Genomic DNA, 24123 nt, shown 5'->3' with positions numbered 1-24123 from the left:
AGTGCATATGGAGATCCTTAACATTATGAGAGGGCATATGGTACATAATTTAAAATACGACTTTGTACACTGTACTGCAGAGAACCTGGCAGCACCTCAGGGATAATTTGAGGTGTTACCTTCTAGTGGGACAGACACATTTAATTATTAAGGTGGTTTTGCCATGCCCATTGCCAGGAAATGGATATTTCCAATAGCCTAGCCATTCTGAATCCAACTTGCTTTCAATTGTCAGGATTCCTATATGAAGGCCTCTCTATAAAAGGTAAAAAATAGGTCATTAGGAAAGGAGACTCAAGTCACGTCATATAGACCATCAGATTGCTCTAGATGCTGTATTTATCTAGTTAATTCTCCTCTCCAAACAGCCCCACAAAAATTGTTCTTATTTCATAATTGAGGCAAATGATAATTCTTCCATGGTCTTAGTTTTCTCATTCTTTTTTTTTTTTTTTTTTTCTTTTCTTTGTGGCTTTCCCTTGTGCTATCCAGAAGAGGCATGCAACAGAAATCCAGGGAGCCAAATGGATATTAAACCTATTGATATTCAGTATGAGGGTATTTTAAAGATCATTTAAAAATCATATAATTTCATTTCCTCATTTCAGAGATAAACACCAAAGAGCTCTGGAGAGAGGCTGAGGCCAATATCACCAGCTGCTTAGTAGTTGAGTGTAGGACACTTTTTGCCTTAGCTCCCATTCTTTGAGAGTCCTATTTTTGTATGCAAATTACACTGCAACCAACACTTCTTTAAGCTATGTAGATGACCAAAAAACGCTTCCTTTGTCTTTTATTCTTTTTGGAAAATTTGCTTTTCCCTGTTTTCAAAAATGAAATGTGAGAACTGTTGTATAAAGGCATACACTGGAATATAGGGTAGCTGAGGAAATACACAGCAGTCTGCACTCCGGGCCTTTCCTTCAAGTGTGTCCCTGTGGATGGAGTGGTATTGAGTTTTGGGAGGGAAAGGTGAGAGTGAAATTGGCATCCTGCTCAGCAATAAATGAGAGTTTTACTTCAAAAGTTCCCATTCCTGTTGTAACTTTCAATAATTAATATAGGTTTATTACTAATTTAACAGTGGCAATCAGCCACCTCATTTAAGAAATTACTTGTTTTAGCATTTCAGCTGCTCTTTTTTAATTTGAATTGTGTCTGGATATATAATTTTATTTTCATACTATCAAAAATATATATATATATATTTCTGTCAGAAACAAATTTATATCTATCTGTATTTTACATCATGGACCGAATTCTGGCTACAGCATTGACTTTCTTAGTTATGTGTAATTTCAACTTGGCAACAGTATTTCACATTAGGTTTGAAGGTCAACTAATATAATAATTACTCAGAAGATAAGATAAATGCTCATATTTCAAACACAGCTCATTGTGTTACCCATTGACCTTGACTAAATAGAGTTCATGGAGTTCCTTTCAAAGACCGAGCTCAATAAGTAAGCAAATGTGAAAAATGAAAATCTTTTCATGGGCAGTTTTAAAATTTAATTTTTCATTGAAATTTAAGAAATTCACTTGCTTTGATACTTTTTTGATTGTATAAATTGGTCTATCACAATTTTTGCCACTGTCTTTTTCTGAGTGCATTGATTGTCAAAACACATTAACCTCAGGTTTCAAAGAGAATAAGACTCTCGTCCTTGCTTATATCTTAATTTATTATTGCCTTATTTTTCTGATTAAGTTGTGCATTATCTTTTGTATAAATAGAAGATTCTACTGACTCTTTATTAATAGAACAGGCGCTAGGCGTTATTTTTCTAATATTAATGATAGTTGCTATCGCCCAAATGTTTGGGTACCCCCAAAATTTATACATTGAAATCCTTATGTCCAATGTGATGGTGTTGGAAAGTAGGGCCTTTGGGGGTAATTAGATCATGACTGCAGAGCCCTCAGGAGTGAGATTAATGCCCTTATCAAAGAGGCTCCAGGGATCTACTTGTACTGTCCATCATGTCCCCGCAGATTGCTGGCGTCTTCCACAGAGGGAGACGTCTGCAGTCTGTGACTCTGAAGAGGGCCTTCATCAGAAGCTGATGATGCTGGCGCCCTGATCTTGGACTTCTAGCCTTCAGAACTGTGAGAAATAAACATTTCTTATTTATAAGTTACCCATTATGTGGTATTTTTATTATACTCTGTTTCCCCGAAAATAAGACCTAGCCGGACAATCAGCTCTAATGTGTCTTTTGGAGCAAAAATTAATGTAAGACCCGGTTTTATTTTACTATGCTATAAGACCCAGTCGTATAGTATAATATGATATGATATAATATAATATATACGATGTCTTATATTAATTTTTGCTCCAAAAGATGCATTAGAGCTGATTGTCTGGCTAGGTCTTATTTTCGGGGCAACAGGGTAGCAGACTGAATGTACTAGGACAATAGGTTTATATTGAGCATTCTTGATTCTCTCATTTAATGTGTCCTGACATCATTGACAAAGTTTCATACATTTGCTTAGAAACTGAGCAGGGCTACTGGAGGCCATGGTTTAGGACCAGAGATACTCCTCCATGTAATTCTATCTGGTTCACAGGGGATTTGTAGGGACAACTGACCTCCCAGGTAGAATGCACCTCTGTGTGTATTGCCTCCACTAGCACTTTTATTCTTGGTTGCCATGCGTCTGAAAAGTAGAAGGCATGACTGATGTTTTGGTCTAGGGAGTCTTCAAACATACATGATAATGATGGTTTCTAATTGTGCTTGAATTGAAACGAGTTTCTGATCTATTCCTAGTTACATCACTGTGTACTAACTGGGCTCTCAGGATGTGTATGTGTTCTAAAGGTGTCTAGTGCTCGAACCCACCTCTCTGGAATGCAGCCCTCATACCACCCTAGCTATTTGCCAATGTAAAGGAAGCCAAGTGTTAAGCCCTGTTTTATTATATGTAAAATAGTACAATGGAATGGGATTTAAAGCCAGGCAAAGCTACCTTTAAATACTGACTCCCCTAATTATGTTAATTATGTAGCCTCCCTTTGAGTTTTAGTTCTTAAATCTAGAAACTGGATATATATATACACACACATATATGTCTGTCTGTCTGTATGTGTGTGTATATATATATATATATATATATATATATATATATATATATATATATACTTTGTAGATTATTTATATATATATATATGTATACAATCTACTATATATATATGTATAGTAGATTGGTTTTGAGGAGCAAATGATAAAGCAGTATTTGGAAATGTTCATTTTTATTGGAGGCAGTCAATAAAATATTCTAGACTTACCTAGTTTTAAGTATTAAAATAAAATCAGAAGGATCTCTGAGAGTCACCAAATTTACCTTTATTTTCTGGATAAGTATCCCTACATGGATGCAGTCTGTCTGATTCTTCATGATACTCACAGTGGAAAACTCTGCAGCCTTTTTGGCAGACTATTCTAGAACCCAAGTTTCTGCTGCTGCTGAAATTTAAGCTCATTTTTCCTTGCACTGTTCTGGGTGGACATAGAGACTAGGTCACTTTCATGTTTATTATACTTAGAGTAACCCTTGATACATACATTTAAATAATGTCTGAGTTCTTCTTGAGTTTTCTGTTCTTTATAACCTAAAACCATTTCCTGTAAGGAGAGTTCAGGGCCTCAGATATGCCTCTTAATGTTGATGTGTGTGTTTATGTTCTTGCTGTGTATTGTCCTTGGTGATTAGTAGGGAGAAACACTTTGTTTCAGAAACTGGGCACAGAGTGTGATGGGAGAGCGCTGTGTGGCCATTGAAGCCAGTACCCACACAGACGCCTTGGAGGAGCTAGTAGCAATACACATTTGGAAATTAAATGTAATTCACTTTTCACGTTTCCTTAGTTTAAGAAAATGACTGATGTTTATAATTTGCCTGTTTACTTTTAAATTCATTGCCGTCCTAGCAGTCTCATTTACATTCTATTACTTAAAATTTGAACCTCTTACTCCCTGGGAATGAAAGACTCTTATAGAACACATTAAGCCCTTGGAAAATTGTTCTTGAGTTCTGTCTATTTGCTGTCTATTTGCTTTCAGAATGGTGGCCTTGCTTATGGTGGCATGTTCCATATGAACTAGCGTGACTATAAAGTCCATCATATCATTTATTTTTTACTCCTAGGTTCATATGTACAGATTAACTGGCTTCTCTTCAGCTGTGTCTACATCGGGATGGCTTCCTCAAATGGCGTTCACACGTATTATTTTATCAGTGTACTACTGTGGTGCTAAACCTAATTATGTGAAAACTTGGAGTTCAGTAGAATTACCTGTTGAGCTGTGCATAGGGTCTTCCTGGTGAGGCTTGGGCTTGTTTTGTTTTGTTTTTAAATATGAACCTCAGTTCAAATCATTGCATAGAATCTCCAGAATGTTTACACTTATATCTACACACATGCATAAACATTCACACAGAGACACTCCCACATTTCTGACTAGAATATAGTTATTAGCATATTTTGGTTCTGTATATGGTTTTCTCAAGAAATTTAGATAAATATTCTTGGTATGTTTAGATAGTTTCTTAGGCTAGTAAAAGCTTAGTTCACAACTAAACATGCCCATAATTGTTGCTAACTCACCATTAAACATGATACTACCCTGCAGACCAATTCAATCGTGTAACAATGAAAAAAATGTCCCATTGTGAACTATAACTTAAACAGCTATAATTTTATACTGATAATGTCATCTTAGTGAACTTTTTTTTCATCTGACAAAGCTCCGAAGAGGTACTAGAATTCAGGTTTTATGAAATCATTTGTTACCTATTTATGTGTTCATTAATGCAACATGTATTTAGGACATACAGTAGGTGCTGTGAGGATTTAATGTAAGATCCATTATGAATCCAACCCTACAGGGGCTTGTGATGTCATAGGAAAGATAACAAATATAAGGTACCTGTTATATAGAATAGAAGACATTCAGTTCCACATAGAGCTGTAGACACTCAGAGTAACAGGAAGAATTAATTTCCTGTTTGGGGATTCGGGCCAGTTAGGACAGAAAAGATGACAAGCATTGGGACACGAGGGATAGTATGGGGAGCTGTTCTAAGTAGAGAGCAAACTATAAGCTAAAACTTGTATGCAGAAAGACTCAGAGTTTTTATGGAAACGGTGGGAACTGTTCATTTTGTTTGCAGCTTGGGTAATGATTGTAAGTAAGGATGAAGCCAGACAGCGGAGGCTTTGAATGACAAGCTAAGGAGAAAATTTGTCTCAATTGTAGATCCCTTTTTTTAATCATCTTAGAGGTATTGAGTAGGTACCTATATTCTCATTCTATCATCTATCTGTCTATCTATCTGTCTGTCTGTCTATCTATCTTTAGAGTGTTACAGTTCCTCAGAGGTTTAAACCTTAATTTTCATATATGCAGCACTTATTATTATAGATGTTGGAAGAGATTTTGAGGAGTGAGCGTTGGACTAATGAAGATTGGACTTTGCTCTGTAGAGGGTGGAGAGGTAGGGCATGTTTTAGGGTAGTACTTAGGAAGATGAAATTGGATAAAATACATTGGCGTTATTGGGTAAGAAGTAGTGAAAAGAGCTGATTTGGAGTTACTGTCAGAGGCTGTTTCCCTAATATGCCATTGATTTCTGCATTTGGCAGTTTATGATCATTACTTGGAAACGTTTCAATCCGATTGATTTCTAGGCCTTATTCTTTGGAGATTATGATTTGGTAAATGGGGGTGGTGCCAAAGATCTGGATGGTGATTGCAATATTTTGCCAGGTCTGGGAACCACCGATGTAGGTGAGATATAATGAGGGAATGACCTCCTCTCCCTGTGGAAATTGAGGACAGGGGATGTACTCAGGAAATGTTACAGAGGTATGGTTGAGTAAACTTGGCAACACATTCTTTCCAAGGAGTAGGGAAGAATCAAAGCTGACACCAGGCTTTTAAACGTGAGGCTGAGAGAACGGGGATGTCTTCACTGAAGCTGTGGTATTTAATGGTTGTTGACAGAGATGAGAAATTGCACTTTGGTTAGACTGGGGGGGTGGGCAGGAATAGGAGCATTTCCAGCACCTCAGTCCTGCAAAGCAGACCAAGTGTGCTTGGAAGGCCAGAACTGGGGATACAGAGTTTAGAGTTGATGATTATATTGTGTATAATAGTGATTATGAGGATGATGAAAAAATAAATAATTCTAATTATTATAAAACTACCATTTATGTGGCAGACCACTGCAATATCTCATATCATCCTTACAGAAACCCTGGGAGATCTCCAATTGACAGAAAAAAAATTGGGAGTCTGAGAAGTTAGTTTACTTGTGATCAAAAACAAAACAAAACAAAACAAAAGCTAGTGAGTGTGTGATATGTTTGTTTTTTCCCAGTATGCTTAGGTTATTATTAGTTTTTCATCTTTATTAAATTTATTGGGTTTACATTGGTTAGTAAAATTATATAGGTTTCAAGTGTACGTTTCTATAATACATTATCTATATATTGAGATTATCATGCTAAGTGAAATAAGTCAGACAGAAAAAGTAAAGAACCATATGACTTCACTCATGCGTGGTATATATGTTTTGATGACTCCAGCGCCTGACTCACTACTCCAAGAAAACCTTTGTGCCTTGGGAACAAAACAGTGGATAAATATCAGCTACAGAATTTTTTCCTTAGTTGAAAGAGAAAATTACAACTTGGAGAAAGTGTTTCTTTTTGTGTGTGTTTTTTTTTTAACAGCACTGAATGCTTCGGAGAAGTACTTTTGTGTCAGAACTTGGGAAGATTGACCAGCTTTGGCAATTTGGAGGCCATTAGAAACCTTTGAGATTAGAATTTCAGTGAAATGGAGATGGGAGAAGACAGAGTACAAGGTATTAGAAGTTTGTCTTCAGAGACAATGAGATGTTGAATGTAGCTGCTGTATTGCAGTTCGGTGGTTTTATGGAAAGAAAGAAAAAGGGCCTGTCTCTGAGGGTTTCAGTGTGAAAATGTCTACACACTTTTAAAATACAGAAATAGACTTGGAAGAATCTGGTTGTTACATAACTCTAAAAGTCATTGAAATTGGTGGGAAAAACAATTGGAGAATGTGGCAAATATGGATGGTTGGATGGATAATGATGTGACTTTGTCTCTTACAGTCTTTCTAGTATAAAGAAAAGATGATGGATATTGGAAAGGGCAAAAGGCGAATCTCTTAAACCTCTCAATTCCAGAGACCAGAGTGTGAGTGTGGTAGAAAAATAATAGTGAGCACAAAATTACCTGAAGAGCCACAGACAGAAGCTGAGTTGTGACTATATCCTAGAAGTGGAAGGAACTGGAAGGAAATGTTCAAAATGAGCTATTTTCTCAACCTCAGAGCTGGTTGTTTGTGGAGAAGCATTCCAGATTTCGTCTTGTATTTTGTTCCAAATTTTATCCTTTCAATATTACTTATTTCAGTTTTTTTGAAATATAATTAGTATGCCATAAAATTCACCCTTTCAACATGTACAACACAGTAGCTTAAAAATATTTACAAAGTTGTGAAACCATCACCACTTATTCCAGAACATTTTCCTAACTCTGAAAAAAGACCCTGTACTCATCAGCAATCACTTTCCATTCCCCTCTTCAGCCAGCCCCACTCTGTATTGTGTTTCTACAGAGTTGCCTATTCTAGACATTTTATATAAATTGAATCATCCAATATGTGACCTTTTGTATTTGGTTTCTTTTCCTTACCATACTGTTTTCAGGGTTCACCCATGTTGTAGCATTTATCAGCACTTAATTTTTTATGGCTGAATGATATTCTAACATATAGATATATCATACTTTATCCATTCTTCAGTTGATGGACATTTGAGTTATTTCCACTTTTTGATTATTATGAATAATGCTGCTATGAACATTAGAGTACAAGTTTTTTTGTGAACATACGCTTTCATTTCTCTTGGGTATTTATTTACCTTGTAGTAGAATTTTGGTCAGATGGTGATTCTGCATCTTTTTTGAACAACTGCCAAACTATTTTCTAAAGCCAGCGTGCCATTTTACATTACTTCCACCACTGTCTGAAGGTTCCATTTCTCCACGACCTTGCTAACTAACACCTGTTATTTTTCCATCTTTGTGACTACAGCCACCCTAGTGTGTATGAAGAGTTATCTCACTGTGTTTTGATTGTATTTCCATACTGACTAATGAGGTTTAGCAACCTTTTCATCTACTTAGTAGCTCTTATATGTTTTCTTGGGGGAAATGTGTGTTCAAATCTTCTGCCATTTTTAATTGAGCTATTTGTGTTTTTATTATTGAGTTATAGTTCTTTGTATATCCTTGTATTAGACCCTTAACAGCTATATGATTTGCAAATTTTTCCTTCCTTTCTGTGGATTGTCTTTTCACTTTTTGATGATATCCTTTGAAGCACAAATGTTTTTAAGTTTGATGAAGTCAAATTTATCTATTTGTTCTTTGTTTGCATGTCCTTTTGGTGTCATTTGTAAGAAACAATAGCCTGGTCCCGAATCACAAAGATTGACATCTTTGTTTTCTTCCAAGAGTTCCATAGTTTTAATTTTTATATCTAAATCTTTGATCCATTTTAGTTAATTTTTATATTTGTTGTGAAATAGAGTCTGGCTACATTCTTTTACATGTGGATTTCTACTTGTTTCAGCACCATTTGCTTCCAAAAGTCAATTGACCATAAATGTAAGGGTTATTTCTGAACTCTCAATTCTATTTCATTAATCTGTACGTCCACACTTATGCCACTACTATATTGTTTTGACTGCCTTAGCTTTGTGATTTGTATTGAAATAATATTACCTTTTAATATTAACTACCATAGCATTTAGGATTCCAATTTAAAATGTGTGTTTTTGAATTACAGAATAATAGAATCATCTGCTAATTTATGTCCTTGGTCACATAGGCTGAAAAGTTGATTTTTTTAGACTTCATGACTGAAAACTTGATAGGGCATTGTAGTCCCTAATTTCTCTAAACGGAGACAGAGGAGAAGTGCCATGCTGGAGATTGCCAGTCTAAACAGAAGCTGATAGCTCTGGTCGCAGCAATTCTAGAAAACATAAAGTATTAATCAGAATTTCAGGTTTACAATTTGAATATGATTTGTTGCTAATCCTACTATAAAAGTCATACTTTAACCTCAACACTTCTGGGTTTCCTTTACGAAAGTACATGTGTAGCATTAAAAGAAAAGCTTTGGATATATATTTTTTAGCCACAGTAATGCAGTTATGCATCTGTGAAACTTGTTCAGCAGCATGATCTCACTTTCCTTTTTATTAATTTGAAAGACTACATTTAGATTAATTGGAGTTGGGTGTTAAAAAAGCTGGAATCCTAGTTTGATGCTAAAATTGTATTGTGTCTGTGTGTGATAGAGAGAGAACGAGAATACTAATGAATTTATTTTCCAAGACATTGCTTATTTCTAAGATATGAATGTGAGTAACAAATATACAAACAGCATATGCACTCACATACCAAGAATGTGTTTATTCATGGTATAATAATGGGTGAAATGCAGATCCAGCTGTGATCAGTTGTGTGATTCATCCTATTTTGCAGACATTGTTTTCTTATGCATTTGGAGAAAAATCTCATCTAATAAGAATCTATATATTCTTTCCTTCTCTCAATATATTGTTTTCTCTTCTGAATGTGTATTACACATTTATATATGTATACTTATAAAAATATATATTCATTATTCTTGTATAATTTATGACAGGATTCAGAGTTGTTTGTTCTGGATAGACACTCACTGAGCTCTAGGTAATAATATGCGCTTTATTTCCTTAGGACAAAAATTGATTTTTTAAAAATAAGGGTTGTATTTTACATGTAGCCGTGAAGACCATACACGACAAAAAATTGGTTCTATTTCAAATTTTGTTGTGTAGGAAAAGATGTAGTTACTCTTGTCTCAAAATCATCACTGGTCTCCAGTGGGTTGTGGTCTAAAATCCAGAAGTTAGGGGTGGGAAAAGGCCCATATTTGGTCAAATCAACCTTATTTTACTCTATGAGGAATATAGGCATACAGAATTTGGCACTAATTATACAAATAGCTATTTCCACTTATTTTTCAATTTCTGTTTTAAAATGCTGTGCACAATGTGAACAAGTCTTTGAATCATGTATTGTTCTTTAAGGCAACTCATAATTATGCTATGTGGGACTCACCACGTATACTGGTGCAACGTGTACTGAGTTTTCATTAATTTGGAAACAGCATGATTTGCCAAATTCTACATTGGTCATTCAAAGTTGTCACATCAGATGCAATCAGAAGCTAGACTGAATGGTATACTTCTGCTCCCAGGGTACAGTTTTTGTTGATGCAGGGCATGGTCAGTGTTCTTTCATCATTATAACGGGGGCCATCTCCAAAAGGCCTGACCAGAGTGCACGGATGGCAACGGTGCAAGAAGCATGCCTTTCCCTCCACCACAGTTTGGCTCCGCTACATGTACCTTTGTGTATATATCACCTACTTTCAACCATCACCTAAAATAGGAATGCAGCCAACCTTGTTATAAGGAGGTGATAAAAAAATGCATGCTGAGCTGATGTTGTAAAAAATATCCTATTAAATTCCATTTTCTTGTTTTTTATTATGAAATTTTGAAGATTCAACTAATTTTAAATGGGAATCTCAGATTCTAACTCTTTTCTATTTAACATTTCATAATATAACAGGTATGTTAATAGAAGACAGTCTCCAAAAAGTAAATTAACAGTAGTCACTGCTCACTGACACCTTTTATTTGACCTTCCTTCGGAGACAGACAGAGTATTTTTAGCTGGGAGAGAGAAAGATGATAGGGTTTTCTTTTCAAATGGAGGACCTGACACATTCTTAGCTTATTTTAGAAATCCTACTCTATGGACCATGCATATTTGCATTGATTTTCTTGGGACAAAAGTGAAATTAATTCTCACCTCACCATAGTAGTCTAGTTTATAACACCTTTTATTGCACATTAAAGTTTTTTAAAATGGTGAGCTCACAGTTTTTCTCAAGTGTGCCTAAATTTGGCTTAATATGTGGGGCAAAGAGTGAAAAGAACACCCTGTCAGTGCTTCTCTGTTCCTTTGAACGTATGCTGAGTTTTTGGTTTTTTTCCCCCCTCTTTTGCTGTGGAGTTCGAGCTAGTGATACTAACAGCTAATAGTTTATAGGTCTTTGCATCTCTTCATGTATTTATTTCAGTTGAGCTATTTCAATCAAGTACTATTTACTTATTTTTTGTTTACTTTCTGCCTCTTTCACTAAAATAGTAACTGCTGTCAGGGCAGGGATTTACAGTGATCATAAAGGACCTGGCAGACGGTGCTAAAATGGAAACCTTCATCTTGTAGCAGTGGGGAAGAGCAAGGATTTAAGTGGGGGGATGACCTGATCTGATTTACATTTTACTTTAAAGAACAGCTAGAGTTCTGAGAAGGATCTTGGTTGCCTCCTGTTGGGAGCAAGTCTGGAGGCAGGAAGAGGATTTAGAAACTGATACAATAAGAGATGATGATAGCCTGTTTTAAAATATTGGTGGTAGGTTGGAAAGTCCGGGAAGAATTTAAGCAACATTAAGGAGCTACCTCCTTAATGGGAGTTGGTGATATACGAGGTTTGACAATTAAGTTCGTTTACTCACCCTAGAAAAAGTGCTACATACCTCATTGCTGAATATCACTACAGTCATCTTTAAAGCACTCCCCTTGGGAAGCTATGCACCCACGCTAGAGTCTAGTCCAAGCTTCAAAGCAATTTTGGAACTCTGTCTGGAATAGCCATTAGAGCTGTTGTCGTTATATTACCCTTAATGTTATCAAAATGTCTTCTTTTCAATATTTCCTTTATCTTTGGGTAAAGAACGAAGTCATTGGGGGCCAGATCAGGTGAGTAGGGAGGGTGTTCCAATACAGTGATTTGTTTACTGGCTAAAAACTCCCTCACAGACAGTGCCGTGTGAGCTGGTGCATTGTTGTGATGCAAGAGCCATGAATTGTTGGTGAAAAGTTCAGGTCATTTCACTTTTTCACGCAGCCTTTTCAGCACTTCCAAAGAGTAACCTTGGTTAACTGTCCAGTTGGTCCAAATTCATAATGAATAATCTCTCTGATATCAAAAAAGTTTAACAACATAGTTGCAACTATTTCGCAAACTTAATTGTCAGACCTCTTAAATGGTGAGTGTGAAAGGAGGAGTCAGGCATCATCCTTAGGTTTCCTTTTGTGCAGCTGGTGGAGTCATGTATGAGGAGAAACACTTTTTTTTTTTTAGATGAAACACACTGAGTTAAATTAGGCATTTATTTCATGTGAAATGCTTGAAGACTGTGATGAAGAAATATCCCGTAGATCATTGGAGATAAGAATCTAGAACTCAGGAGAGAGATCTGTGTGGGGAATAACAGTGTTTATCAAATCATACAAAGATGGAGATATTGAAGGAGATTTCCCAGGAAAAAATATAAAGACAAGACTAGAGAACTGAGGGTAGAGCCTTGGGGATTTTTGACTTTTATGGAATAAGTGGATGAAATAGAGCCCACGAAGACAAAATGAGGAACAGCCAGAAATATAGGTAGAGAAACAGTTGAGTGGGGTGCCATGAAAAGAATATTTTTGGAAGTTTGTGACCAACAGCATAAGGTGATCTAGAGGAAGCAAGGAGAAGGAAAAGTCTATTAAACTTTTATTGAAGCAGCATTTATTAGGTGTCTATTTTGTGTATGTAGTCTTCAAGTAATCCCAGTTAATGCTAGCAACCAGCTTGCAAAATATTTCATAAAAAATACATCATCACAGTTAATTCCTGATAATCCAATACAAGCTGTGCCTTCTGACCATTTCCATCTTTTAAAATTTAAAACTCCAAAGAAAGCTCTTTTCCAGGTTACAGGGGGGAAAGAAGATAAATGAAGGACCATCGTTTCTTTATTCAGGTCCAAATACATAACTCATAGGAAAACATATTCTTTCCTTTGAAGAAAAATTTAATCTCGAGAAAATGGAAATTTTCATAATGTTGCTAACCAAAGTGGTTCTCCACTTTTATTTTCAGGGAAGTCAGATCTTCTGCATACTGAAATTGTATCTTGATACGCTGCAGACCTAAAAGATGAAATGGTGACACACTCAGATGATTTCTTTCATTTTAGTTTCTTGATGTTGGCTGTGCACATAGATAGGCAGACAGTCATAGGAGATAGTTATAATTATTTGGATGAAAGAAAAACAATATTTTGCATAAAATGATGAGAAAATGTAAATGAAAAAACTAGGAACAAAGTAAATCCATCCCTAGTGTTATTTCTTCTCTTTAGTTTTATACTCAGTGTGCATTTCATACCTGTCCGTTGTGATGAAATGAAATACTTCTAAGTTACATTGTACTGGACATTGAATCCTACTTAACTTCTTGCCATTAGAATTCCTTCGGTACTTAAAGTTCTTACTAAAATGACACATTAAAAACAGAAATAGCATCTTTATGATTTGCTCTAATCAATGAAACCCATGATAAAATGTCAAATGCTCAATACTGACGAATTTAAATGAAAAGATACTAAACCCCACAAATACATATTTGGGTAAATATATAGAAAATACATAAAAATTGCAATAAAGTAGATACTTTGTAGACTACAATTGAGGGAGAAAATGACTCTTTTTGTCGACAAGAACACTCAGTTGGAGAAGAAAACTTATTTGACTGAAGTACCTTGACTTACTCAAATACCTCTGAGAGTCCAGGAGGCTGATTTCATGAAGTTCTGGTAACTCTATCTTTTTTTTTTTAAGTTGTCATCATTTGTTTTTTTCTGGCTTGATGATTCCCCTTTCCCAGTCAAGCAGAGGCAGAGATGGTGGACACATTCCTTGGAATTACAGCCTTTTAGCTGCTGCTTATGGGAAAGCTATAAAAGGAAGGTGGAACCAAGGGCTGTGTTCCACCATGCAGCACCCTGGGAAGAAGTCAAAATCAGGCAGTGGCTCTGAGCCCCAATTAGGCTTTGAGGGGCAGTGCGAACTAGAGACTCCAATCAGGACAAAAAAATTGCTTTACAATTGAGAGAGGCATAGTACCTGACAAAAATCACTGAGTCAGAGAAGACTGGCCTGTTCTTAAAAGATGCCTTTAGACTTGGTGGGGCAGAAGGTAGACATTAAAGAACCTGACCTCAGAGAAGACACCAGATCTTCTTTTTTCCGGACATCAGGTAACACTTATTATGATATTCCATTTACATATAATAGGTTGGTAAGTTCTTATCTCATCTGATAAATTGTAATTGTCTTCAGCGTCATGTTTTTGTTGTATTCTTTGTAGCCATTCCTCACTTAATATAATGGCTGCTACATCATAATTGCTAAATAAATAATTGTTTCATTTTTTTGAGTAAATGTTGCACCTATTTTATATTTAAGTATTACATATCGGCATTTCTAATGCTAAAATTTCATTCATTTAATAATTCATTTATTAAAAAAATATCTACTCAGTATGTCTTGGGAAATACACAAAAAGCAAAATTATTGCTTATTTTACCATCTAGAGCAGGGGTGTCCAAACTGCGGCCCGCGGGCCAACTGCAGCCCGCGATCCATTTTTTATTGGCCGGCAGCAAATTCCAAAAATATATTTAGTTTACTTAAATAAACCAGGTGAGGCAATACGTACTTCACCTCGAGTGAGTGGCCCAGCTGTTTGTGTATTTTACTGCATATGGCCCTTGGTGAAAAACGTTGAAAAAAGTTTGGACACCCCGATCTAGATGATAAGGCAGACAGTAAGTGGTTACTACAGTTGCATTAGGTCTGGTGACAGTTTATATGCACAGTGCATCATGGGAGCCCTTATAGGAGGAGCTTTATGTTCAGGGAGAGGCTAAGGAGTCTATTTTAGCTGAGTGGAAGAATGAGTAGAGGTATGCCAGGGAAATCATGGGGTATGAATACATGTGGGGGAAGTGGTTTAGTACGTGAATGTACTGGGTATTGAGAAAGGGTAGGAGAGGGCAGATGCAGAGGGAACTCAGATCGTGACAGCATGCCAGACTAAAGAATTTGAATTTTATGCTTTGTCTTGAGAAGCACTGAAGCATTTATGAAAGGGTTCCATGTGCATTTCTTTTTGTTTCTCCCTGCTTTATTTTCCACTTGCTTTTTGATGTGCCATCTCACATGTGATTCTAAGAATCTATTAGGTCTTACAACGTTAAGCCATCCAGGAATTAATGGAGGAGTTGATACCACTGCCACAAGTATAATTACCGGAGGCATTTAATGGTTGCATCTGCACTGGAAACTCCATTTTCCTGTTTAATACCGTCTTTGGCAAATTTAAGTTCAGTATCAGTTAGGCTTAAGCAACATATGTATGCTGAGAGTTCTTTTTTAGTCTATTAAGGTAAAACTAAAACATAATTACTTCTCATGCCAAGCTCTTTTGGATTTGAATGTTAATATTTATTGTGGGGCTACCTAGGCCGTAAGTTTTCAAAAGATGTTTTATTACTTTCTAAATTAAGACAGCTGAACTAAAATGTGATTGTGGTTTATAATGATGAGTTAAATTGCAATAATGTCCTCTTAAACATAGTAAGTTGAAATCATTACGTATAGTCCTCACATTATAACAACATTGCCTTATAAAACTTAGAGAATTTATTCTATATCTTGACTCCTAAAAGTGTTAAACCCGCCATATGATGAATAAATTTATATTTACCTGGTTAATGATACTGCTATTTATAATTAAGAACATAGCTTTAGGGCTTTCACAGTTGTCATTTGCTCCTGAAATGTAAAGAAAGGTTGAGTTACTTTCAAATTCATTGGTATTCTGGAGATTTTATTCTTCAGAAATGTTTGATGTAGAATTATAAGAAATCTTGATTTTTTTTTTTTTTTAAATTATGGCAGATGGATGTCTAAATGACCCAGAGGAGATAGTTGTTTATTTTAATCTATTATTTTTTGAAAGGTTTTCAGGAACATATCTCCACCACTGGATCAACTCAGTGTTTTATTCCGCTAGCAGTCGATTTTCCTTCTGACAAGGTAACTAGTATCTCTTAAGTATCCTTTGGGTAAGGTCTTACTATCACAGTCCCAGGTATTTGTTTAGCTGGTACCCAGAAATAATTTTCCTTTAAACATTTCTGGGACATATAGTGAGATACTCTTTTGGGAGACTTTATAAACATGAAAAAAAATTCTTACAAATAATTGCTCTGTAAAAAATTGTATCGTCTAATTTGGATAATGGAATTAAGAACCTGGATGAAATCTGCTGACTCTAAACTGCGTAGAAGAGTAGAACAGTACTTGGAGATCACACTGGAAATACTTGAGCTAAATGTAGAATTGAGACCACTTTTATAAATTGAAAAAGTGATGAGAAATTTTGACAATAAATTTCATTAGGAGCATGTGCATGGAAGTACACTTCAAAATAATAATCAGCTATAAATAAATAAAATGAGACTAACTCACTATAAGTTTAATAAGTGAGAAAGAGATCTAGATATAATAGTGGACTTAAAATTGAAACAAATTAGTCAACTCCTTTGCATAAAATGCATAGATTAAGTGTTATTAGAGTTACAAAGAAAATGAAACAATAGAAAGCTGCTGCCCTCAGGAGACAATGAACTAAGGAAAAGAAATAGAAATAGAAAAGGTTTAAAATCTAAAGTGTATATGCTCTTCTCATTCATACTCAGAGGTATTTGGCCTACTGTTGAGTATCTATGTGATGGCTTGAATGGACCAAATGTCAAATTATTTTGCACTATTTTATATCAGCATTGATAACAACCCAGTCTGGGTTCTTCTGAGCTATCTCCGTCATGTATAGCGTAGGAAAACGTGGGTCATTAAATCATTAGAAGCACTTGACTCTAGAGGATTATGCAACATCATATGCTACTTGATTTTTTGGCTTAAATTATTTCAACATTTTAAAAGGAACTGGACCTGCTTTTTGTTTCTGTTTTAGAATGGTCAGTAGCAGAGGTCTCACCTTAGAAATTTTATCTGTCATTCTGTAGTCACTTAAGCTTTAAACTTTTGTGTTTAGGTCTATCCACTCCCACCCCTTATCAACATATGCAGTCTGTTACATAGAATAAATTTGGATTTCAGAACTGAAAAGGAACCTTGGAGGCCATGTAGCAAATTACCGTTAGAGATATGAATCCCTTTTACAAGATCTCTGGTAAATATCCAGAATGTGTTTCCAATACCTGGAATGACAGGTAACTTTCTAAGGCTTTTCAGATCTTCCTTCTTGATGTTTTATCTGTTCCTTTCTTTTTGTCCTTTCAGTTTTTAACCTAGTTTTGATTGTTATCCTGCCTGGATACCTGCAAATAGCCTCGTAACTGATCTTTCTCCTCTAGTTTTTCTTTTCTAGAATATATTTACACCACTGTCTGAATAAAATTCCTAAAACACTTTGATCATATTGTTACCTTACTCAGAAACCTTCAGTGATTCCCTGTAGCCTGCAGGATAAAGTTGGAACTCATTAACTTGAAATCATCTGGCCCCTACAAGTACAGAGGATGCCAAAAAAAATACATACACATTTTAAGAAAGGGAAAAAAAGCTGTATTAAAATTGTAATACAATGAATGACACTAGCATTCATTTTATTAACGCTATCTTTTGAGCGAACATCATACTACACATGGCTACTGTAACTTAACTTCAAAAAGTAATACATAGATAACATCTCTTAACATTTGTACATTTTTTGGCATCCGCAGTATTTCTGGGTTTAACTTCACTCTTTCAGCTTCCACTACCCACCCTTTTATTGAAATTATCTTGTTCCAGTGCTATTGCTGATGCTCTTTTCTTTACCTCTCCCTCCTTCACTACTACCCTCTGCTTACTTCGGCACTACCCATATTTTAAGACCCAAGTCTTCGTAACTCACTCCAGACCCCTGTCTGGACGCTGTTTCCTTTTCTGAGCTCATAGGGTGCCCATTTTCAGCTTCATTCATTTGGTGCTTAATCATGAGCTAACTTGTGACAGTTCCCGTCTTGTTAATTGAACTGTAATTTGTCTTTTGTACTGATGTTTGATTTTTCACATTTTTTAAACTTGGCTTTCTTCCAGATTTATTTTATGAGACGACGTGGTAGAGCAGATGGTTCTCAAACTGTATTGAGCCAAACCTAAGGGATTCCTGAACATCCGACTGGGGAGGGAGAGTGAGCGGCCTGGGCTGTGGCTCCTCCCCGCTTCACCTTGAATGTCTCTGCTTTGATCTGTTCTTATACCAAACTTCTGTATTTGATTACTTTTGAGAAAAGCTTTGAGACCAGAGGAGTTTGAGAACTATGGGTATGGAGAAGAGGAGCCCAGATTTGGAGGAAGGAGACTGGGTTTTATGTCTAGTTTTAACTCATTCTTGTCACCTGCATTAGTTTCCTCATTTAAAAAATTGTAAGGTCAATATATATCACTTTGCATCACTTCCAGGGTAAAAATCTCTGATGCGAAGAAAAGTAGCTTCATTAAAATAGAATGACTTTTTTTTTTTTAATTTTAAAAAGTTTATGAAAAGGATATATTTATTTAGACAGTTCTATTGTGAAGTTACTTGCAGTGTTGGGTTGCTGTTATGGCCAGAATGTTTCACATGTGGCACATTAATTACATGAGAATTGAATGTGAAAAAGGCAAATTATGTTTCACTCTTTCCTTTTGATAGAAACATTATGTATGGCATTTGTTCGCCTTTTGCTCCTCCTGTCATTTGGAGCTCTTCATTAGCATCAGACCAGAAATCCTTACATAAACTTTAAAATGATAAGAACATTATCTCCAGAAATTACAGAACTTAAAACCAAGATGACTGTTGGTATCCAAGCAGCTTAGAAAACATGAAGACTAAATCTTTGTTAACCTATAGAAAGCCATTCCTTAGAGCAAACTGTTTTCCAAAATCCCTTGCAAAGTGGAAGGCTGCCGTAAAGACAGATACCGGGTTATGGCTGTGTGTAAAGCACACAAGACATACCTTGCTTGTTTTACTTGTCCTTAACCTCAGACCTACAAGTATTTTAAGGACTCCAGTGGTTGGCACCAACAGAGTATTGACTTTGAAAAGTAGAAGAATTTAAAGCCTGAAATATACCTAGTTTCAGCTCTGTCAGGAAGCTGCAGCTTGATGCAGGTTGCAGCCATAGTGAAACAGATCAAAGCCTGAACTTCCACAGATACTTGGCAGACTGTTTCACCAGGTTTCAGCCACAAAGCAAACTGCAAGAGCAGGGACGGAGATTTCCAAGAAGTTAAACAAGAGAACAAGATTTTTCTAACTCATGTTTCAAACTTCTATTTTAAGGAACAAAACAAACAGAAACCATTAACAACACAAAGATATATTAGAATAGCAAGTCTGTTGTGCATCATCGCAGCCTAAGATGTTTGAAGTCTTTCCCATCACAGAAAGCCAGGTGAACACTGTCGGTGGGTGGGGCTGGGACGTGGTAGAGTAAGGGCTTCGGCTGCTGCTGGGGGCAGTTGTTACAGCAGCATTCCACCAGGAGTTCGGATGGCTCCTAAGCAGCGTGGCTCTCCTTTAAATTATAAGAAATAATCCTTGATGCTCACCATTTGTATTTTCTCCTCAAGCAGGTTTGTCTTGTTTAAGGAGAGAATTGCGGAGACATTGCCGAAAACCTGCTTCTTGACAATAGTTTCAAAAATGCTCAGTTTCTTGAGGTCATTGGTCAATCTTATCTTTCATAAACATTCTGGTCAAATTCACTTGACAAAACAAGGAATCATTGATGTCATACTCTGGAAAGAAGCATTACAACCAATATTTCTTTTTTGATTGTGGACCACCTGTATGAGATATTTTGAAAAGAACATACTAAATTTCAAATTTGTGCTTGTGAATATTTTTGGTAGGTCTTTTGGCAACTAAGGTATCTTGTTATGGACTGTAAGCTGGTTCTCCACAAACTTATCTGTTATCAAGGAAGTATTTTTACTGATTTACCCAGCTGAATTCATCCACACTGTTCATAGGCATTCTGTTGGCTTCTGTCTGCCCATAATGCTCTTACAGAAGAGAGATATTGAAAAACAAAACCCCAAACCTGGCATTTCTCCCATTCCCTGGGCTACCATTAGTGACCAGGTGTCAAATGTCATCATCTGGTCTCCACTGAGTTGGTTTGACTTACCTCCCTCAAAAATATGAAACTTCTCTTGAGATCTGCCAGTACCTAATGGCTTTGATCATGTTATGGCGTACCTCCTCACCCGCGCGCTTCTAGCCCTGCCCATGGATGGTCCATATCAGCTTCAGGAAGGTGCAGTTGCCTCTCTTCCCGTGCCCAGCAACAGGGTTTTCACAGACTGCTTCGATAAGCCTGACTATTCCCAGGACAGACATTTGTCTGTCTCCTTGGACTTCTGCTGCTCAACCTTGCCTCCCGTGACCACACAGCTGAGTGACTGTACCAGCAGCACAGAAAGATGGGAAGTCCTGATGCTTTCATTGTACTCCAAACAATATTAACCCCTATAAAGTCTGTTTGGCGTGTAGTACAAAAGCATCTGTTTTGGAGCTAAAGATCTGGTCTTGAATCCTGGCTCTACCAATGATGTATCCTGGCCAAATTACTTTATGTACATTTATTGAATCTTAATTTCCTCATTTCCAAAATAAAGATGACGATAATGATCTCTGAGGGTTGCTGAGAACAGCACATGAGAACATTAGTCTAAAATGGTTAGCCCACTGCTTGGTGCTTCGGTATCTGGACTATGTCACCTCTTTTTTCTTCTCTGTAATTACTCCTTTTAAAAAAGGTGTATTTATGAATGACTTTGGGCATTTTTGTCATTAATCAAACACTTGAAAGATGAAAATTTGTCACCAATCAGTCTCTGAAAACATTTTCAAATCAGATTCATAATTTGTTAGTAGTGGCAATTTCAATATTAAGATAGCCTGTTCTACTTCCTAAGTTAAAACAACAACAACAACAACAACAACAACAACCACATTTACCTGGGGGGAAAAAGAGGAACTTATTAGAAAGTAATAAAGAGGTCTTTATGGGGTATGGACACTTTCTCTATTGCTTATATTTTGTTTTGGGTGGTAGTTACATTAGTGCATACAGTTTGCAAAGTTCAACATACTAAATATCATACTTTTTGTTACTTATACCTTAATTTAAAAAGGCACTCATGTTACTTTATACGAGTATATTATTCAAAAAGGTTACACTTTCTGTTATAGTTTGAATCCATGTAGAGTGTCCAGAACAAAATCTCCTTAAGGCTCCTTTGGTGATGTGTTGTTCATGTGACCAGGAATTAGTATATCTGAAAGTAAATCTATGGGGTGTGCATGCTCATTGATACAAGACTTAATTCATTTTTAGTGTTTGCTTTCTTCTTACGCTCGAACCTATAACTTCACTGGGCATTGAGCCTGTTTTAAAATATATAGGTCAGTTATTTGTAGAATTTAAATAAAAAGCCATAGGCATTTACACTTGCTATTGAAATAAATTATAGTATTTTATTCATAAATGAAGAAGTTCAGAGATTTTCTTGTTCTCTATAAAGCAGTTATGTTATTATGCATCATTTAGGAAGGAAATGCCTACTAAAAACTGTTAAAGCATAAAAACATAACTTCCACTTTAACTTATCTTACTTAAGGTCGTGAAAATGTGAGTGTACAAGTTTGCAGTAGGTTTTATGTTTAAGTTTTCTTTAAGCTTCTATGAGTTCATTATTTTCCTCTTTGATCTTAGTGCAGCTCAATTTAAAATGTTCATGTGAAAACCATAATTAACTTGCTTAAGGCGTGTGTTTTAGATAGCATTAAGATAGTACAGTCACCCAGACGTCCTTATAATTGGACTTCATTGTAGGATTATTGCATTCCACCTCCAAGTGGTTTTCAAATGTTTAATACTTTCTTCATTCTTTGAAGCAATGGTGTATTTTTAGTTTAATTTCATTTATTTTTTCAGATAAAAGTTTCCAATATTGCATTAAAAGATATTTAATTACATCAAAAGCTATTTAGGAATTTAAAAATATATATGTTTATTTAGCCACGTCTCATAAAAATATTGGTTAATATCAGACAAGGCATAGTTTTCACTTAGATTTGTTATTTTAGGTCATTCTGCATTGATAAGATACTGGAAAATAAGTGGCATTTGCCCTTTCAAGCTGGAGGAAGACTATTACAAGTTATTTCAGGCTTGAAGATGTTACAAAAAATAACTTCTGTAATATTTTGATTAGTGGGATGTGGGGGCAGAGCCCCAGAAAGTAGTTTCCAGGCCCTCGGCCTCACATAGACAGGTGCTGGCTCAGGTAGTAAATGGCCATCAACTGTGATTGCATGGCCATCAGCTGTGGCTAGTTGGCCGTCAGCTGTAACCAGGGAGCCATTGGCCACTAATATAACTGCTGTGGCTACGCTAGCAGAAGAATGGGGGCTAGCAAGAAGATGGTGGCTGAGCCTGCAAGCGGCGCAGTAAGTGTTGCGAATTGTGTGGTTCCTGCTTCCTGTATCTCCAGCCCAGCCGCCAGCGAGAATATAGTGGTATGACTCCCCTACCTATGGCTCCATGGGTGTTCCTTTTTGGCCTCACCACATCCTGTGTTCTTATGTGGGGAGCGGGAGCAGAGACCCCGCAGGCCTCCCTGCACGACATGGGAGAATTCTGTTCCTGCATTCTAACTCATTTATTGTAGATAGCCAACAACTATTTTAAAATTTTAAATAATTTGCTGCTTTAAAGTAACATTGACTTTTCCTTATGATTTTGAAATCCAATTAGGTCAGGTATATACAAGTAAGTGGTATTTTAAGGCGTTACAAACTCAGAAGTGCTGGCACTTTGCATGTGTTTATGACACTTTTGCTTCAGGTAATCACTCTGAGCTATACACTTACTTTTCTAAAAATGGGAGCATCTACGTTTAATTCAGTCTCTGTGGTTAGGAAGGTGATACTTTAATGTAAACAATAACTTTTTATAAATACATTTGGTAAATGTAAGTGAGAAATTTTTGAACAGATTAAACAAAGCTCAGACATACTAACATCATCACCTCCTTCCATAGGAATAGTCACTGAGGTGCGGATAACTACCTTGTGGAAATTCTTAGGCGGAATAGTGGGTACAGACAGCCAACATCTGAATGGAAATTGTTAATGAATGAAAGATGCCCCAGTATTTATTTGCAACATCTCAGTAGCTCCATAACTAAAAGTACATATTTCATTATTTATTTTGCTTTATAAATCTGTTTAGAGATTTTGGCCTGTTTTTGTTTTCAGCCATTTGTCTTTTTCTTGTTAATATGTGGAATTTCATTATATTTTCAAGATAATACTCCTTTGTCTGTTATATAAGGTTTAAATATTCTCTGTGTTTAGCCTGCCATTTTATTATTTAAAATAATAAATAGTCTTTTGAAAATAGTCTCCAGTCTTTTGAAAATAACACTTTTAAGATAGTTAATTCATCATTATTTTAATTTACATTTTGTGGGTTTCTTTTTCAAGGTGGGGAATCTTGTTTAGGAATTCTTTTCTAATCTTAAAGACAGAAAAAAACATTCTCCTATGTTTTCTTTTTTAAGTTTAATATTTTTAGTTTATATTCAAATCTATCATTTATCTAGAATATGTATTTTTATGTATGGGTGAGATAGGAATGCAGTTTTGTTTCTTATTGGGTGGATAACCAGTTACCCTAGTAGCATTTGTAATCTGTCTTCTCCCAGCTCATCGGCCGTGTGCTCTCTGCCTGCTATTGACTTTCTGTACAATACAGGTCTGTTCCTGGGCTCTGTGTTCTGTCCTGGTCTGTTTGGCAGTTTTCAAGTCAGTATGTGTTGTCTTAATTGCCAATTTATATTAAGCCTTATTATCTATCTTAGTAAGTGCTGTATTTAATCTTCCCACCTGGTGCATAGTTTCTTTCCTTTTAGTCTTTCTGTGTTTTAAATGTGCCCTGCTGTTTATTCTTAGAATTCTCTTCATTTTGTAATCAGGAACCAGGGTCTATGCC

General features: G+C 36.1%; 1 protein-coding gene across 8 annotated transcripts in view; it reads left to right on the top strand.

Moving 5' to 3' along the window:
- Window positions 1-24123, top strand: part of CTNNA2 (catenin alpha 2) — a 1050986-nt gene that overhangs the window by 38229 nt on the left and 988634 nt on the right. The window contains exon 2 of one of the 8 annotated variants that reach the window (XM_074332252.2): window positions 16020-16096. The exons of the other annotated variants lie outside the window; for them this stretch is intronic. The gene's annotated coding sequence lies outside the window, so the exon portion shown is untranslated. The remainder of the gene's footprint in view (window positions 1-16019; window positions 16097-24123) is intronic. 8 annotated transcript variants of the gene reach the window in all.

Source organism: Rhinolophus sinicus, chromosome 2, assembly GCF_057876585.1.
Source record: "Rhinolophus sinicus isolate RSI-liver-muscle chromosome 2, RSI-T2T, whole genome shotgun sequence".
Taxonomy (NCBI): Eukaryota; Metazoa; Chordata; class Mammalia; order Chiroptera; family Rhinolophidae; genus Rhinolophus; species Rhinolophus sinicus.
This window is presented reverse-complemented; position numbering and strand designations above follow the sequence as displayed.